The sequence below is a fragment of the Phaseolus vulgaris genome, chromosome 4 (genome assembly GCF_000499845.2).
Source record: "Phaseolus vulgaris cultivar G19833 chromosome 4, P. vulgaris v2.0, whole genome shotgun sequence".
NCBI classification, from domain to species: domain Eukaryota; kingdom Viridiplantae; phylum Streptophyta; class Magnoliopsida; order Fabales; family Fabaceae; genus Phaseolus; species Phaseolus vulgaris.
In genome coordinates, this window is record NC_023756.2 from 43,736,564 (window position 1) to 43,750,344 (window position 13,781).

The 13,781-nt window shown below is 35.7% G+C and overlaps 2 pseudogenes; one reads left to right on the forward strand and one right to left on the reverse strand.

Moving 5' to 3' along the window:
• Positions 1-3,032: 3,032 nt before the first annotated feature.
• LOC137838888 (UDP-glycosyltransferase 708D1-like) lies at positions 3,033-10,526 on the reverse strand (annotated as a pseudogene).
• On the forward strand, positions 7,797-10,169 carry LOC137837824 (UDP-glycosyltransferase 708D1-like; annotated as a pseudogene).
• Positions 10,527-13,781: the final 3,255 nt, after the last annotated feature.

A 13,781-nucleotide genomic window follows, 5' to 3' on the forward strand; every position in this document is an offset into this window, starting at 1 on the left:
ATTAAGAACAATGTGCACAGCGCCCAGAAAGAACAGATTTATTTTCAATTGAACAGATTTATTTCTTTACTGTTTTGTCAATTATGCAGAAACGAAATTGCAGTGAGTGAGAGAGAATGAACACAAGCAGTTATACTGGTTCACTCAACTGAGCTACATCCAGTCTTCACCAACAACAGGTGGAAATCACTAAAACACAGTACAACCAAGTACAATTCCCACTGTTCTTGAAACCTACAAGAACTTAGGTACTCTTGCTGAAAAAACCTATTTCAGCACACACACACCCACTCTTCAAGAACACCTATCAAGAAGAGTGTTCAACCAAACTATTACAAGAAATGAGAAGTGAAACGACTACACCTGATTGAGGATACAAAGATCTGCCTTAAACCAGTAGGCAAGATTGCTAGAACAGTAACTGCACCTCACACCAAGCTTTTGGAACCAAACCAAGAACAAGCACTTTTTTATTTTTGAAATCTTTGAAGAACAAATGCTAATCCTTTGTAAACTTTTAATCCTCTGCTGTCAAAACTTGTTTTTGCAAATGTATGAACCGTTTGAATGAGTATTAAACTCAGAAACAAGTTTGCATTTTATAGAAAACCAACTTATAACAGATTTTTGAAAAACAGTTAAAGCTATTATAAAATGAACAGATTGAAAATAAAATGAACAGATTTATTTTCAAAAGCAGTTAGAGAATTTGTTAAGTGAGGAGACTTTAGTCAACCATTATGGTGCTGAGATAAAACTGAAAATCGTTTAAGCTTGACATGGCACCAGAGACAAAAAGAATCTATTCATTTACAGATGAACAAATTTATTTTTCAAAACGAAAACAGAGAAAGTTTAACTATTTAAAACTCAGTCGTTTTGAAAGATAGAAGACTTAGTCAAAATACATGATGCACAAAATCTAATTTTTCCAAGACTTAGCCAAGGCATCAGTGTAAAAATGAATCTGTTTATTTAGAAAAGAACAGATTTATTTTTATGCAGTAAACGTGTTTTTTTGTAAAACATGTGAAAAACAGTTTAAGAAAACTTATGCTTGTTCTTATCACATGGCCAGTGGCTATGAGGTGAGTTACTCAGCAAAAAGCCCACTCTTAGACAACCTCTAAGCACTACCTAAGACACACTTAAAACAAAGCAAAATACAAATGAAATGTACATAATAAGTCTTCATCAAACACAATCTTGAAGGAGCAGCAACCATCTTCAACAGATTCCACCTAAGAGTAAGGTGAACTGGATGTAGCTCTTGATGAGTGAACCAGTATAAAAACTCTCTTGTCTTTCTCTTCTCATCCCTACACTTGTTTCTGGTTTTTGCTTAATTCTGTCAAGAACGAAATCTATTCGTTTGAAATCAAATCTGTTAATTATGGATTTAATAAAAACTGTTCTTCTTAATCTGAACAAAATTCTCTAATCATAAACAAAGCTTTTGAATATAAGTTTGTAATTGAATTAAGAACCAACAGGTTTCTTCATAAAAATCATGTAAAAGATTCATTGCCTATAAACACTTGTGTTGAATAAATTGGATTGTTCTTTTAGTATAGTGTGTGTTCTTCAATACTTTTAAAAGTGAACCAATCTGATTTGGCTATTTTTCACTATTTGATCTTAATCCCAATCTGGTGTAGTTGTTAGACTGTTTTGTAAAAATCAATCTGTTCATTCTAAAATCAATCTGTTCTTTTACCCCTGATATACTGAAAACAGCTTGTGGTTGCGAAAACTTTATATGTTCAATTCACCCCTCCCCTCTTGAACTTAGACATTAATAGACCCAACAAAATCATGTAGCCATGTGTATCTATATCGCTTACTATGTGTAAACATTATAGGCATCAATGTTCTTTGTGTTCTTAGCTTTTTATTTACAACTAGCTGGAAGCCATTTTTTTCATCTCTATAGGTGATGGATAGGTTTTGAAGAACTACATGTTTTCTTATTGATTCTATCTTCTGTTTTCTCATGTAGTTCATTTACTTGACATGCAAGAAATGCAAGAAACTTGAATTATCTTTTGGTAACCATAATCTCTTGTGTTTTCTTGGATTTTTAGGTGATTCTTGCTGGTCAATTCAGACCCCTGTCCTCAATCAAATCTTGCATTTCAACTGTACCATGCTGACTAATCTTTAAGAGAGATTTTTCAACCAACAAAAGACTATGATGTTTCATGCTGTCATCATAAAGAGCAGGAAGCATATGTTCAATCTTCTGTCAAATTTTACATAATTTCAAGCAACAGCCAATGTCAACAAAAACATTATTCTCTTCTCTAACCCATATTTGGTTGATTCTTCTCTAACATTATGAAGAAATATGAGTCATCAAAACGGGAAGTAATAAAATTATAAACTGATAGAGCAAGTGTTGTTTTTCCCTATCCCACTGGATCCCTATCAGAACACCAGCATCATCAGATCCTAAACACATGATATTTCATTTGAAAAAGCTTGAATGAATTTGATGTTTTAATTTTGTATGAATAAATTATTGTGTGATTTAGTTCAGTTTCCATTTTGCTCTTGAATTGTTTAATTGTCACTAATTTTTTTGCTCTTGAATTGTTTAATTGTCACTAATTTTTTTACATGGCAAAGTTCCAAAACAAAGTTATTAAGTAAGAAGTTTGTTTTGCAATTAAAAACTACATGCTCCATCTCCAATATCATTAATGAAATCCATCTAATAATATACTTTATTTCTAATATGACTGTCTCTTATTTTGATAAATTTAAACTCATATTTGTATGTTTCATTGATGTAAAAAACTATGCAGTTATGTTACCATGCATATCCACATTCTTCTTCAACCATGTAAGAATTAAGTACGTAAATCATTCACCATGTCCCACTTTCCACACATTTTTTTTTTTCTATGCATTTCACTTCAAATATATCCAACCAAACATGAAGAGTACAACCATTTTCTCAACCTCCAAATTCAGTTCAATAGTACATATACCTAACCAAACATAACTATAATAACCAAACACAACGACAGTGAATAAAGAAAGAGTCTTCTATTTGGAGTCTTTTTAAAGTTTCTAGTTTCTCCTTGTCAATATTTACTTCTAAGGAAAAATCTTTCCTAAGATGTAAACTCCGATTTTATTACATTATACCAAATTTGGTAATGTAACCAAATTACACTAAACCAAACACCCAAAATAAACACTAAACCAAATTGGAAATGTAACCACAAATTACAGTTTGAGTATATGTTTGCATACTATTTTATGCAGTTGAGGTTACTACTGCATTACTTTCTGACATAAATTCAAATTCACACGTAAACTTAACTTAATACTGTGAATAGGCAAAATAGTATTGAGTGATAATGCTCAGGTGACTTGAGCATTCTTCTTCCACTCCTCAATTAGTCTCTTAATGATAACCTCACAACTCCCACCAACACCACAAGCCTTCTTTGCTGCCTCCTTCATTTCTCCAGCTTTGACCCTCAAAGACTCATTGCTCATCATCTCTTTGCAATCTCCTTCCCTTTCACCACCTTTTCTGTCCCCCACCCCCACTCATCAGCCCAAATCCCCACCCCACTCATCCTTATGGCTTCTGCTGTCATCTTCTGATCCGCATGCTGAGGCCATGTCAGAATAGGCTTTCCCTCCCGCACTGTCTCAGTTATTGAGTTCCACCCTCCATGACTCACAAACCCCCCCACTGCAGGGTGCCCCAGAATCTTGATCTGATCCACAAACTCCTTCACAACCACACCCTTTTCCCTCACCTTACTCATCAACTCACTCCCCAACACCTCCTCCAAACCCTCCTCCTCTTCTATGTCAACCTTCTTCAACTTCACCACCCACAAAAAACTATACCCGCATTCTGTTAACCCCAAAGCCATGTCCTTTATCTGCTCCTTCCTTGTCTCAGTCCTGCTCCCCAAGCTAACATACACCACAGACCCTTCAGCTTGTTCATCAAGCCACTCCAGTATCCAACTCATGCAACCCCTTTGACCTTGATCTACACTCTCAAACTCACACGCCATTAAGGGGCCAATTCCATACACCGGGGGCAACCCTCTAACCACTTTTCCTTCATTCAACGCTGCTAGTGCCTCTCCTTCCAGTTCCTCAAACGAGTTGATGAAAACCCCATCGAGCTTCGTGAGTTTGCAACTGTCCTCCATGATCATTCTCTGAAAGGAGTTGCCACCTTGAAGAAGAAAAGCGGGAGGGACCGATGATCTTGGTATTGGCGATGTGAAACCCGGGATTTGAACAGCATCACCAACGAACGTAGAAGGGTGCGGTTGTGCAGCCGGATCGGAATCAGCAAGAACAGAAACGTAAGGAACACTGCTGCTAGTCTCAGACATGGATTGAGGTGACCCATGCCAGCACTTGAGAGGAAACCCACATGAACAGCAGCTTCAGGAACAGACATTTTTTGTTGTGTTGGATCCCAGAATAGTAAGTGGTTGCTGTTGTGTGATCAAGGAAGAGAAGAAGTTAGTTAAAAATCTAATCTTTACCAAACTCCTCAAAACTATTAAAATTTTAATTGTTTATGGACCTACCACCAAACTCTCCAAAAAAAAGTATTAATAGTTTAATTGTTTATGGACCTACCACCAAACAGTTTATGGATATTGTGATATGTTGAAGTTAAAATTTGGGTATTTTTTTTTTTTTTAGTTTTTATCTGTATTTGCAAATTTTTTTTAGGTGGAGTTGAGTCAATCCTAGTTCGGTTGAAGTCGAAGTCGAGTCGTACTAAGTCCATATCGAGTTGAGTTGGTCTTGGTTCAGGACTAGTCGAGTCGATCTAGATCTAGATCTAGTCGAGTCAGTCTAGATCCAAGTCGAGTCGACTTCAATCTATGTCAAACCAAATCATTCTATGTCAAGATCGAGATGGATTTAATCTAATTGATAAAGTGAATTTAATCTATATTTAATTTTTTTAAATAAATTTAAAAAAATCTAAATAACTTTGATCTTGTTAAAATGGATTTGAATTTTAAATCCAATCCATTTTATTGGATTTAGATTTGATTTTGAAAAATCCAATTTTGAAAAATTCAATCCATAAGCACCCTAGTATTTGAAATAAGAATCAAAGCAAGAAATTTAAATAAATAAAAAAAAACCATTGTGAAACTAAAGATAAATAAAATGATATAAACATAATTTTAATAAAGAGGACTGAGATAAACTAAAAGATATAAATATAAATATAATAAAAGAGACTAGTGTAACCGGATATAAATCAAATAACATAATATATAATTATAAATCTAGTAAAGAGGATTAACGTGTATCTAGTAATAAACTAAATGACATATCTAGTAATAAACTAAATGACATGACTATAAATTAATAAATAGACTAGTACATAATTAGAGATAAATTAAATGATATAATTATAAATAAATAAATAAATAAATAAAAAGAGTAAATGTATAACTTGAGATAAAAGTAAATAATAGGAGTATAAAAAAATAAAAAAAGTAAAACAATGTATGGTTTTAAAATAAACAAAAGGCTAATAAAACACACATAAATTTCTTAAGATTAATATAAAAAAGCATCACTCCCCTTTTACCTAACTAATTAGAATGACACACTAGAGTGAAGGTTAAAAAATAGTTTTAGAGATAAAAGATAATTAATTATTATATTGACTAAATTAAATATTATTTTAGAGATTAAAAAAATTATTGGTATCTAAATTAGTTTATATTTTTTATAAATAATTTTTAAATTGATATCTAATTAGCTACCTAGATTTTAACTACCAATTATTTAGATTCTAAAGTTAACATCTAAAATCTTGGTATCTAATTATATATCAATTTAAAAATTATTTATCACTAATAGAAATTAATTTAGATACCAATAATTTTTATAATAATAATATTTAATTTAATCAATATAACAAATAAATATTTTTATCTCTAAAATTAATTTTTATTGAATAATTTTGTAGTTAGATGTCAATAATTTTGTAGTTAGATGTCAACTCTTGTCCTTAGGTGCATCTCAATATTAATATCTAGCGTAGTTAGACGTCAAATAATATTTCTTTTCAATGATAACCTTAGGGAAGAAATCTTTATGCAAATTCCTCAAGGATATAAACACAATATCATAAATATCACTCTAGCTTTTGTTGTTTGTAAACACAACAAATCTATGCATGTTCATGAATATGATTCAAGGAGTTGGTTTACCAAATTCAGCAGTAACTTACTTTCTCATGATTACAAACAATCTAAGTTTGATTATTTCAAATTTACTAAAGGAACAAATTCAAATTTTATATATGTGAATGTCATTATCATGGTTGGATATGAAGTCAGGAGCAATTAGGTTGGGCTGTCTAAACACATTTTTGTGAGTGCGCTTAATTATTGTGTCTCTTTTATAATCTCTGTTTAAAGATATCATTATACTTGTAATTGGTGTGCAACAGGATAAAAATGAAAACCTAATAGTTGTCCGTGTAGATGTAGGTTGCAGTTGGCGACCGAACCACGTTAAATCTTGTATCGTTTATTTGTCTGCAGTTGATTCGTGATTATGTGTGTTACTTCCGCATTTGTTTTTTCCATCAATCATTTTACAAACGAAAACTTTTCTACACAAGCATTTCATGTTAAGATCATTTCATGTTAAAAGATCTTGGAGATCTCAAATTCTTTCTACACAAGCATTTTAGGTTAAAAAGATCTTGGAGATCTCAAATTCTTATCATTCAAAAATTAAGTTTAAGGTTGATGTATTTCTCTCTTTTTCTTTTATTTCCTCTTTATTACTATGATTGCATCAATACTTACGTTAACGAAATTTAGAAACTATTTTTTTTTATCTTTATTATTATGTAACATTAATTAACTAACAGGTTAAATAAGTATTTAAAGTGAAATATATTAGTAATGTTATACAATAATGTGTGTTACTTGAAAAAAAGAATCTTATGATTCATAAAATAAATGGTATTCACGTATCAAAAAATAAATAATAGAGATTGAAATTTTTGGAGATGAAAATCAAAGAAAATATTTTACAGAGACCAAAATTAATATTTTACACTACCTGATCTCTAACCCTCCAAATACTCTGTTACTGTAAACCAAAATATTGAACATTTTTGTTTTCTAGAAATCACCTCCCCCACATGATCTTGTGGTTTTCTAAAAATTATTTTATCAGTCAATAAAATATTATTATAACTAGTTATTGTAAAAGCTAAAACAAGACTATGATAAAGGAATGTAAAAACCTATTTAGGGTTGTTATACTTTGTCTTGACTTGATATAGAGCAACAGTTCCTGAATTCCTTTTGAATAAACAGAAAACCATTTTGAAACAGCCTATAAAAGTACAACTATCCTTTTATTCATCAAGGAGAGTAACTTTCTGAAATGAAGCATTGATATGTAGTTGATAACATGTCATTTAAATCATTCACATAAAATGTCTTCTTGAATAGAAATGAATAGTATATATGAAATGAAACTTCCAAACCTATTCCTATGACCATAAAATAGAAAACATGTAACTGTTGAATAGAAATAAGTATGAATTTGAATAGAAACGAAGAACATATATTATTGTTGGGTGGTTAAGATATTGGTAGATATCGAGATTTAATTATCATTTATGTTTTAGTAGTTAAGACATTGGTAGATACTGAGATTTAATTATCATTTATGTATTAGTTGGGATTTTGTTAGCAGTTCTATAATCTATTAAACTATTATCTGAGATATGAATAATATATATACCTTGTTTACTTTTCTTAATTGTTATTGTTCTTGGTATTCATATCACAACAGCTAACACTAAGTCTTCGGTGATTCAACACGTCAAAACTATGTCTGCTTCTGAAGCAGTTGTTCATGTGGCTTTGCTCCCAAGTGCTGGCATGGGTCACCTCAACCCATGTCTGAGACTAGCAGCAGTGTTCCTCCGCCATGGTTGCAAAGTCACTCTCATCACTCCCAGACCCACTGTCTCTATTGCTGAATCAAATTGACTTCAACCTTATTCCATTGGATCCAACCACAGTTGCCCCCAACATTGACCCTTTTTACCTTCAGTTTCAAACCATTCGTCATTCCATTCACCTTCTATATCCAATCCTATCTTCACTCACAACACCACTTTCTGCTTTCATCTACAATGTTGCTTTAATCTCCGCTGCAGTCACAATTTCTGAGAAACTCTTTTGTCCCAGTTACATGTACTTCCCCACGGCAGCTAGAATGTTCTCTTTCACTGCATACGTTTCTGTTCTTGCTGATTCCGATCCGGCTGCACAACCGCACCCTTCTACGTTCATTGGTGATGCTGTTCAAATTCTGGGTTTCACATCACCAATACCTAGATCATCGGTCCCTACCGCTTTTCTTCTTCAAGGTAGCAACTCCTTTCAGAGAATGATCATGGAGGACAGTCGCAAACTCACCAAGCTCGATGGGGTTTTCATCAACTCCTTTGAGGAACTGGAAGGAGAGGCACTAGCAGCGTTGAATGAAGGAAAAGTGGTTAGAGGGTTGCCCCCGGTGTATGGAATTGGTCCCTTAATGGCCTGTGAGTTTGAGAATGTGGATCAAGGTCAAAAGGGTTGCATGAGTTGGGTACTGGAGTGGCTTGATGAACAAGCTGAAGGGTCGGTGGTGTATGTTAGCTTGGGGAGCAGGACTGAGACAAGGAAGGAGCAGATAAAGGACATGGCTTTGGGGTTAATAGAATGTGGGTATGGTTTTTTGTGGGTGGTGAAGTTGAAGAGGGTTGACAGAGAAGAGGAGGAGGATTTGGGGGATGTGTTGGGGAGTGAATTGATGAGTAAGGTGAGGGAAAAAGGTGTGGTTGTGAAGGAGTTTGTTGATCAGATCAAGATTCTGGGGCACCCTGCAGTGGGGGGGTCTGTGAGTCATGGAGGGTGGAACTCAATAAATGAGACACTGTGGGAGGGAAAGCCTATTCTGACATGGCCTCAGCTTGGGGATCAGAAGATGACAGCAGAAGCCATAAGGATGAGTGGGGTGGGGATTTGGGCTGATGAGTGGGGGTGGGGGACAGAAAAGGTGGTGAAAGGGAAGGAGATTGCAAAGAAAATCAAAGAGATGATGAGCAATGAGTCTTTGAGGGTCAAAGCTGGAGAAATGAAGGAGGCAGCCAGGAAGGCTTGTGGTGTTGGTGGGAGTTGTGAGGTTATCATTAAGAGACTAATTGAGGAGTGGAAGAAGAATGCTCAAGTCACCTGAGCATTACCACTGAATACTATGTTGCCTGTTCACAATATTAAGTGAAGTTTAAGTGTGAATTTGAATTTCTGTAATATAGTAGTGTACTGTCTAGGCCGAAAGGTTGTATTGAAAGTCTCGACCGAAAGGTTGTACCGAAAGTCTCGACCGAAAGGTTGTACCGAAAGTCTCAACCGAAAGGTTAAATATAAAAAGTAAATAAGTAAAATTAAATTAGTGATTATAGCAAAGTCCATAAGATGGACCCAAATATACAGGTGTGTTTTTGAAATGTTAGGTGCAAAAAGAAAAGACCCAAGTAACTCTTAAGCCTAATAAGAGAGCCTTATAAATAGAGGTTCAACTCAAGGGTGAGGGAGATTCAATTTATCTTATGAACATAAAACTATATCTGACTTTGGCATCAGAGCGCCTTGCAGGTCCACACACCCACCTGTGAGGAGAAGAAGCCGAGAGCACAACTCGAGTAGAAGCCGTGAGAGCCCAACCCGAGAAGAAGCCGAGAGCACCTAGCTGAAGGAGAAGCCGAGAGCACTTAGCCGAAGGAGAAGCCAAGAGCACTTAGCCGAAAGAGAAGCCGAGAGAATCTACCTTGAGGAGAAGCCTAGAGCACCCAATGCGAGAAGAGACCGAGAGAGTCCAGCCCAAAGTTCGGAAGATTTGTATAAGAGTTAATCTTGTCAACCTGATTCTAGTGTTCTTGGTCCTTGTTGTAAGAACAAGTAGTAACCTCAACTGCATAAAATAGTATGCAAACATATACTCAAACTGTAATTTGTGATTACATTTCCAATTTGGTTGAGTGTTGGTGTTTAATGCTTTTTATTTCATTGTTACAAAATATTTTGAGGGTTTGGAAATTTATCAGAATTCGAAATGTTTTAAGGTTTAAATAGTGTTTAATTGGTACATATCCACTTTATTTCCTTTAGATTTGCAATTCAAGTAATAATTTTCATGATAATTTTTTTTAAAAATATGTATAACAAATCATTTTAAAAGTATATATCAAAATATTCATTGTTGGATGCAGAGGGTTGAGGTTGAAGTGTATTTACTTGGCGAGGAAAAGAAGAACAAAGCAAGAGATGTGGTTTGACTTAAGAAGAGAGTGTGGGTTTTGGAGTGATGAAAGTGACTTTGCAACCATAATGAAGAAACAATGCTGCTATTCTGAGAAATGGGTTGAGGTGAACCATACCAGCTCTTGGAGGGAAAGCCACCTGAACAACAGGTCCAGAAGTAGGCATTTTTTTGTGTGTATGTAACTCATTTAGGATTGAACCCTCTGGAACTGCACTTTGTATGGCTCAGAAGTTAGAGCTAAAGGATTGCCATATTGATCCTGATATATTCCAATATCACTGCATGGATAGTTGCAATAATTGCACACACTTGGACAATAAACCATCTTGTAAGCATCCTCGTACTTCTCAATCTTAAACCAGTTGCTGATGGTTTGAGAGCCAGGGTTATTACGAAGTGGACTTTAAGCCTAACTCAACCCCATAAAACCGGCTCAATGGGGTGAGGTTTGCACCCACTTATATACTATGAAAGGCTCTAATCTCTAGTCGATGTGGGATCTCCAACACACCCCCTCATGCCGAGACTACCAACTCGTGCGTGGGACTATATATTATGGGTGGTCCGATAGCGGCCTGATAGCGGGTGGCACGATAGGCCCAACACAAACACTTGCTAGGATAGGCTCAAAAATGGCTCTGATACCATAATGTGATTAACCGCCATGGCAAAGAGATAGCAATCACCCAAGGCACCAACCAACAGAGGATGAAAAACCCTAAACAGAGAGGGAGAGAGAACAGAGAACATAGAGAGGGAAAAAAGTCTAAATTGTGAAACTTAATGGCACAGAAAAAACTAATTATTATTGGATCCATAAGAGTATATATATGTACATGTCAAACAGCAAAACACAGATTACAAAGAGAAAAACAAAAGCCCAAAAAATGGAAGGCCCAAAACAAAAGTGTGTAAAGGTGTGCAGTTATTAATAAAGGGTACAGATATTTTATCAGCCCCCCTCAAGCTGGGAATATATGTTTCTCATTCCCAGCTTGGACTGGATCTCTTTGTATATTGTTGGAGCAAGGGGTTTTGTAAGGATATCCACAATCTGCATAGAGGAAGAGATTGGAAGCAACTTGAGAAGCCCAGCGGTGATCTTGTCTCGGACGATGTGACCGTCAATGTCGATGTGCTTGATACGCTCATGAAACACTTGATTTGAGGCAATGTGTATTGCAGATTGGTTGTCATAGTAGATGGTTGCTGGTTGGATATAGGAAATACCAAGGTCTTGCAGGATATAGGTTAGCCATTGAATCTCGCAGGTGGTTGTGGCTAAGGCTCTATATTCGGCTTCAGAAGAACTTTTGGAAATGGTTTGTTGTTTCTTGGATTTCCATGAGACGAGAGAGTCACCCAAAAAGATGGAGTAACCGGTTACTGATTTTCGAGTTTCAGGACAGGTAGCCCAATCCGAGTCACTGAAACCGCGAAGTTGGAGAGTGTTGTTGCTGTGAAAGAAGATACCGTTTCCAGGGTTGCCTTTCAAGTACCGAATAAGACGAAAAGTAGCTTGTTGATGGAGATTGGTAGGAGAGGAAATAAATTGGCTGAGGTTGTGGACAATAAAGGCAATGCCAGGCTGTGTGTTGGTTAGGTATATGAGCTTGCCAATGAGTCTTCTATATTCAGAGGTTTCAATGTCATTGAGTCGTGTGCCAACAGAGGAGGAAAGTCGAGATGAGTGAACCATGGGTGTAAGCATAGGAGCAGAATTGATCATGCCGGTTTCATGAAGAAGGTCCAGTACGTATTTTCGTTGACAGATGTGGAGCCCTTGGCTGTTTCTGGCCACCTCTAGGCCCAAAAAATAGGTGAGGTCTCCTAGGTTTTTGATCTTAAATTGAGTGTCCAGCAGAGAGGTGATATGAGCAATTTCCTCATGATCGTTTCCAGTAAGCACCAGATCATCAACATACACAAGAATAATGGTGATGTTAGGTCCGTTATGATGTAAAAATTGAGAGTGATCAGCAGAGGATAAAGTGTATTTATGTGAAAGTAAAAATTGAGACAGTTTTGCATACCATTGGCGGCTAGCCTGGCGAAGGCCATAGAGTGATCTTTGTAATTTGCAAACATGTTGAGGAGATGGGAGTTTGAGGCCTGGCGCTGGTTGCATGTAGACTTCCTCAAGGAGGTCCCCATGGAGAAAAGCGTTATTCACATCAAGTTGTTTAAGAATCCAGTTTTGAGAAGTGGCAACAGCAAGTAAAAGTCTTAAAGTGGTTAGTTTTGCTACAGGAGCAAAAGTATCTAAAAAATCAAGACCTTCTAATTTTGTGTAGCCTTTTGCTACCAACCGTGCTTTGTGGCGATCAATGGTTCCATCAGCTTTGTGTTTTACCTTAAAAACCCATTTGCAGCCAATGGTTTTCTTACCTGGAGGAAGAATAGTGATCTGCCATGTGTTGTTAGCATTAAGCTCTTCTAGCATTTCTTGTTTCCAACAATGATACTTAGAAGCCTCAGTGTAAGTGTTGGGTTCAGTGTTAAAAGATATAGATAAAATAGTCTTTTTGAAAGAAGGTGAGAGAGCAGTGTAGGAAAGAAATTTATGAATGGGATACCGATTACTTACAGTGTTTGCAGCAGGTAAGCAAGTATGGAAGTCCTCTAAGTAGGTAAGGGGTCGTTTTTGTCTGCTAGAGCGTCTAGTTGGAATAATGTTGTCTTCATTGTGAGTGATTGGAGGCTCGTGCTCATGATTGTGACAGTTATAATCAAACAAAATATCATCACAGAATGTATTATAGTTAGCAGAAATGGGTAAAGATAAAGTGTTGGGGCTCCGTTTGTCATCATGATTCAATATGTATGGAAAATGATGTTCATGAAAGATCACATGTCTTGAAACTTCAATGCGATGATACTTTAAATTTAAGATGATGTAACCTTTAGTATTGTGTGGAAAGCCGAGAAATATACCATGAACAGATCTAGGATCTAATTTCTTTCTATTAGAATGAATGGTAGTAGAATAACATGAGCAGCCAAAAACCCGTAAGGAAAAGATATCACAAGGTTTTCCAAAAAGTTTTTCATATGGAGCAATATCTTGTAAAAGGGGAGTGGGTGTGCAATTTATGAGGAAAACAGCATGTTGGACAGCGAAGTCCCAAAAAGTATTAGGTAAATTTGCTTGAAACAGTAAAGCGCGAGTGATGTTTAAAATGTGTTGGTGTTTACGTTCAGCTATACCATTTTGTTGGGGGGTTTCAATGCAAGTAGTTTGATGAACTGTGCCTTTGGAAGCAAAAAAAAATTTCATGGCAAATTCAGCACCATTATCAGAACGTATGCATTTGATGGTTGTTTTAAATTGATTTTCAGCATAAGCAAAAAAATTTATGAGATGGGTGCGAACTTCAGATTTAGCATGCAATAATATAGTCCATGTATAACGAGAAAAA